Here is a 6,428-nt window from a genome sequence, read left to right as displayed (position 1 = left end):
CGTAAATATATGGTTTTGCAACTTCTTTTGAAATAGAGAATCTGGCATCTCTGGACCAATATTCCATTAGGCAATACTTGGTTGGAGCTGATTTGCAGCCGCCCTTTTCAAAGGTCCCCATTTACCTCGGTTTCTTACAGCGCCTAACTGTCTCACTCATTTCCTTTACTCATCCAGCCCTTAACAAGTTTTTTGTTTTGTTTTGTTTTGTTTTTGAGACAGAGTCTCTCTCTGTCACCCAGGCTGGAGTGCAGTGGTACGATCTCGGCTCACTGCAAGCTCTGCCTCCCGGGTTCAAGTGATTCCACTGCCTCAGCCTCCTGAGCAGCTGGGATTACAGGCACCTGACACCACACCCAGCTAATTTTTGTATTTTTAGTAGAGATGGGGTTTCACCACGTTGGTCAGGCTGGACAAGCTTTAAGTTGCTGACCCAGCCTAGACATTGGCGGCGAGAGTGGGAGTTCCGTAACAGTGAGAAAAACCTCAAAAGTGTTAATTAATTTATCACTGTGATTGTAGCATCGGTTCCTACAATGTCTAGCATATTTGCACTCACAACTGCCCTCTCTTTCAATTTCCCATAGCAAGAAGCAAATAATTGCATATAATTTATTATGGGCTTAGCATTGTTTCAAAATTCATATATTAACTCATTTCAGTCTCCAGAACAACCCTATAAAGCAGGTACTTTTTTAATCTCCATTTTCAGATGAGGAAACTCAGGGGCAAAAGTTAAGTAACTTAACCAAGATCACATTGCTAGTAAGTAGCAGGGCCAGGAATTGATTCTGTGTAGTCTGACTCCAGAGTCTTGACTTTTAGCCACAACAGTATGCTTCCATGTTACATATGCATTCAGGGTTAAAAATTCAGTTATTGGCCAGGCATGGTAAACACATGCCTGTAATCCCAGTATTTTCAGAGGCCGAGGTTGGAGGACTGCTTGAACACTGGAGTTTGAGACCAGTCTGGGCAACATAGTAAGACTCTGGCTCTACGAAAAAAAAATAATAATAATAATTTAATTTAATTCTTCAAAGTATCTCTCTATGTCTATGAAAAGCACTCTGGATACCCAAAGCTGAACTGATTTTTCCTCCTCAGGGCCCCCATACACTCTGTGCTTACTGCCACCACAACACTCATCACATAGCCCTGAAATTGCCAGCCAGTCTTGCAGTCTAACTCTTAAGCAAGGAGAATACCTTGTTCACCAGCATGTGGTATGTAGCACACATCCAGTGTTTATTGAATGACAAAGTAAACTGTGTGCTTTTTCACTTTTGTATTGCTACCCTCTTGGACCAAATGGTCATCATATCAAAACTGGACCAATTAACAGGATATTGAATGGTCTCACTGCCTCTGGACTTCCATCTTTCCAAAGCAAATTCTCCACAAATGCAGATAATAACAGCTTGTTCTCAAAGATGTTGTAAAAATGTAATGAAAAAAATGCTTATAAAGTGCCTAACCCAAGTGAGCGCCTGGCACTTAAAAGTAATTAGCAATATAGTGCTTACTGTTGTAGGTAATATTGGAATATTTCATTCAATATCTTTTTTATGGAGTCACCCCCAGACCCAACTTAAACTCCTGCCTGCAGCCCTGTACATGTGACTTCTTTCTCATCTTCAACCTGTGTTCCTCCATCTGGCATAAATGAAAGAGTGCCAAAAGCCACAGAATAAGTAGGTTTCGGCTCCCCAGGAGCAGAAGTTATACTTAAGGACTTGGGATGCACTGTGAAGGGGGAACATTATTCTATGTCAATGCTTATGAGCAAACATTATGGAGTCTACTGAAAATTTCCAAGAATTTTTCAAAAGATAAAACATAAGACTTAAAGCAAATTCTTACTTGCAGATGACTGCTCCAGGTTAATACCCTCAGACTCCTCTGGAAACTAGGTCAATTGCCCTATGAAAGTACTGTCTGGCACCCAACAGATGCTCAAAACCCTTACTGCCTGCTAAGCTCTGCGTGCTCTTTTGAAGTCACTGGTTTCAATGAGAACTTCCTCTATGCATGTTTTCAAGTAAGAATGAGGACAATAATAATAGCAATAGCAAACCCTTACTGATCTTCTCCAGTGTGCCATGCTCCCTGCTAGGCAACTTATATCTCTTATATCTTTTTGTTTTTTTTGCACGTGACATTGCTTTCTTTTAGTTGGAGTGAGGACAAAACCTGGTCATGTTCGGAGATGAACAGCCTCATCTAGGTGGTGAAGAACATTCTTATCTTTCTTGGTTAACCAGGTCCTAAATGCAAGGGATTTCCACGTGTTCTTTAAAACCACCTGAAACTGTCCTGAGCAGGCTCACACCGCAATTCTGTACCAAGGGCCTGGCCCCACCTACAGCCAGAAGTCATCTCACTGGATGTCATCATCATCAAAAAGATCTTCAAAATCATTTAAAAAGTCTGCATGAAAGGCCTTTTCATTGGCTGCCAAGTCCATCAAGAGCCTCGTGCTGCCTTCTGCCTCCTCTAGGTCCACGTAAGGCCCGGCGCCCTCGAGGAACATCTCGTCCACGGCCAGATTCATCTCGGGCGCGCCTATATCTTATATCTTAATATTCTAACAACTCAGAGACATAGGTACAACTATTATCTCCTCTTTATAGATGGAAAACAGGCTTGGAAGGCTCAAATAACATCCCAATTCACATAGTATAGCTGTCTTCTGGTGAAGAGAGATTCAGACCCCAGACATCATCACTTTTTGCCACTAGGCCACATTGCCTCTAGTCCAATAATAATGAAATTATTCTTTGTATTAAAAAAATTTTGTCTCTGCCATGAGGAAAGGATATTTCACTATTATTATCATGTTTATTTAAATATGCATATTGAATCCTTGAGATAAAGAGGTGAAACCCTCATGTCCTTAATTTAGACTATTTCTCCTTCCTCACCCACCATTGATGGTATACATCTAGTAGACTAAGTAAATACATCTTAGCATATATACCATTAAAAACAGAAGAAAGTTTTAGTTCAGATCTTTCCTTTTTCCTGAAGACTTCTTGTTTGTGCACTATCTCGAATGCAAGAAAACATAAATTTATTTACTTAATTAATTAATTTATTTACTTTTTGAGACAGGGGCTTGCTCTGTTGCCCAGGCTGAAATGCAGTGGCATCATCTCAGCTTACTGCAACCTCTGCCTCCGGGGTTCAAGTGATTCTCCTGCTTCAGCCTCCCGAGTAGCTGGGACTACAGGCATGCACAACCACGCCTGGGTAATTTTTTGTATTTTTAGTAGAGACAGGGTTTCTCCAGGTTGGCCATGCTGGTCTCGAACTGCTGACCTCGTGATCCGCCTGGCTCGGCCTCCCAAAATGCTGAGATTACAGGCATGAGTCACCATGCCTAGCCCCAAAAAATTAATTTATATTGCCTTTTAAAAGCCTTTCAAGAGTCCATTTCATTATAAAAGTGGTACACACTGGGTAAAAATAAGAGTATTCCAGCATAAATACACTTTAAACCCTTTCAGAAAGGCTGAAATATTGGCACTCTCTTCCACTAAAGCTGACAAGGAATACTAAGCAGGACTCTCTAGCAAAATCATATACTAAATATTTAAAAAGTATTATAAAGTGATAGGCTAGATAAGCAATAAGTATGTTTAAATACAGATAACTAAATAAAAGAATTTTATAAGAACGTTTGGTCTTCACCCACCCCATTCAATAGCTTCTGTTCAATTGTGAAGTCTGCACTTCAGTGACAAAAGAGTGTGAAAACAGAAGTGAAATCAAATAGGAAACACAGTCACTTCAATGGGCTTAACTGTTTACAATATCTGACTTTTCACAATTCAAACAATTCTGCGTTTCCCACAACTTTCCAAAGTAACCAACTTCTATTCAGAATGTGCTATTGTATATCTATATTTTTTTGAGACGGAGTCTCGCTTTGTCTTCCAGACTGGAGTGCAGTGGTGCGATCTTGGCTCACTGCAACCTCCGTCTCCCCGGTTCAAGTGATTCTCCTGCCTCGGCCTCCTGAGTAGCTGGGATAACAGGTGCACACCACCACGCCCAGCTAATTTTTGTATTTTTAATAGAGACAGGGTTTCACCATGTAGCCAGTATGGTCTTGAACTCCTGACCTCTGCCTCCCAAAGTGCTGGGATTACAGGCGTGAGCCACCACACCTAGCCAGAATATGCTGAATATGGAATTATTTTTCTGGTTCCATATGGAAAAGTTTAAATTTTTTGTTCAATTTTTTGTAGATCTCTTTAGGAACTGATGGAAAGTTTCATGAAAATCTTATGGTGCAAATTCAAATTTTTCTAATCATTAGCAGATCCTGTTTAAATAAGTTTATCTCTTGATTAAGAACCTCACTTTATAGGGAGAGGCTACTTGACTGATATTGCACTCAGTAATGGAAAAGAAAAAGAACAGTCACGAAAAAGAGTAGCTACAATCTCTTTTTCTACAATGCAAAACTAATTCTACAATGCAAAACTAAATCTACAAACAAAATCTAGAATCCAGATTTTGTATATAGACTACTATAAAAACAAGCACTGAAAAATTAGTCAGAACATAAAGAAGTGTGATAGACACTTAGTCCTGAACTCAGTGCCTAAGGAATAATTGAATTCCCAACAAACACTGGTTGTTCTATGGATTCATGGTACATTTTACCACATTTTCTATTTTATTTTGTGTAGATTTCATGTGTATCTATGATTGGCTAAATTCAGAATGGAAATGTCATTCACTGTGATGTAACCTTGAGCAAGTCAGTCTCTCTCTGTGGGCCTCAATTCCATCACCTATAGAATGAAGGGTTTGGATGAGAATATCTTCAAGTTCCTTCCAGCTCTGCTACATTCTACAATTCTAGATACTGGCTGTGGTCAAATACTGCTCTTTGTAATTTTCCTAGCACAAAGCATGGTGCCTAAAATTTATGAAATACACAATCAAGGATGAATAAATAGAAGCTTTCAAAGGAGGAAGTAAAATACCTGATGAAAATGAGACGGTTTGGGTGCCTAGCTAGACTATAGGATGTTAAATGTTTTTCAACTTTGCTATAAGACATGCTTGTTGTGATAAATGCATTATAGAAACTCGGGGAAAAAAAATGAGGCTGGGTGTGGCGGTTCACTTCTGTAACCCCAGTACTTTGGGAGCCTGAGGTGGGAGGATCACTTGCACCCAAGACTTTGAGACCAGTCTGGGCAACATAGGGAGACTCTGTCTCTATAATTTTTTGTTTTGTTTTGTTTTTAATTAACACAACACAGTGTCTGTAGTCCCAGCTACTCAGGAGGCTGAGGTGGGAGGATCTTTTGAGCCCAGGAGGTTGAGGCTGGAGTGAGCCATAATTGCACCACTGCACTCCAGCCTGGGAAACAAAGTGAGGCACTGTCTAAAAAAAGGAAAAAAGGAAGACAGAGAAACAGAGAGAAGAAAGAAAAAGAAAGAAAGAAAGAAAGAAAGAAAGAAAGAAAGAAAGAAAGAAAGAAAGAAAGAAAGAGAGAGAGAGAGAGAGAGAGAGGGAGGGAGGGAGGGAGGGAGGGAGGGGGAGAGAGAGAGAGAGACAGAGAAAGAAAGAGAAAGAAAGAAAGAAAGAAAGAAAGAAAGAAAGAAAGAAAGAAAGAGAAAGAAAGAGAGAGAGAGAGAGAGAGGAAGGAAGGAAGGAAAGAAGGAAGGAAGGAAGGAAGGAAGGAAGGAAGGAAGGAAGGAAGGAAGGAAGGAAGGAAGGAAAAAAGGAAGGGGAAGGGAAGGGAAGGAAGGGAAGGGAGGAAAGAAATAGACTTCCCTGTCTACCTCCTCCTGAAGTAACCAGTTTTATATTTTTTGATATATAACCTTCCATTTCTTTCTCTATACTCATACAAAATAAAATGTGGGGTTTTCTTGGGGTGTTTTTTGTTTGTTTGTTTTGGTTTTGTTTTTGAGACAGGGTCTGGCTGTGTTACCCAGGCTGGAGTGCAGTAGTGCAATTACAGCTCACTGCAACCTTGGTCTCCTGGACTCAAATGAGCCTCCCACCTCAGCCTCCTGAGTAGCTGGGACCACAAGCGCACTCTACCATGACTAGCTAATTTTTGCATTTTTGTGTAAAGATGGGGTTTCACCATGTTGCCCAGGCTACTCTGAAACCCCTGGGCTCAAGTAATCCACCCACCGCAGCCTCCCAAAGTGGCATGAGCCACTGTGCCCAGCCATAAAATGTTTTTTCTTTAGAAAACATTAGGATATGTTTTTAAGTTGACAACATATTATGAAAATGTTTAAATTTATACTTTTTAATAGCTGCAAGATATTCTTTAGTATAGTTATACAATGTGTTAAACCATGACCCTATTTTCCCAAATTATTGCTGTTCCAACCAATCCTAGAGTAAGTATTCCTATACATAGAGTCATGCATACTGATGTTTATAT

The 6,428-nt window shown here is 40.1% G+C and overlaps 1 pseudogene; it reads right to left on the bottom strand.

Moving 5' to 3' along the window:
- Positions 1 to 2,380: 2,380 nt before the first annotated feature.
- On the bottom strand, positions 2,381 to 2,554 carry LOC712743 (COP9 signalosome complex subunit 9 pseudogene; annotated as a pseudogene).
- Positions 2,555 to 6,428: the final 3,874 nt, after the last annotated feature.

The sequence above is a fragment of the Macaca mulatta genome, chromosome 4, assembly GCF_049350105.2.
Source record: "Macaca mulatta isolate MMU2019108-1 chromosome 4, T2T-MMU8v2.0, whole genome shotgun sequence".
NCBI lineage: Eukaryota > Metazoa > Chordata > Mammalia > Primates > Cercopithecidae > Macaca > Macaca mulatta.
The sequence above is the reverse complement of the archived record's forward strand: the minus strand, read 5'-3'. Positions and strand labels throughout refer to the sequence as shown.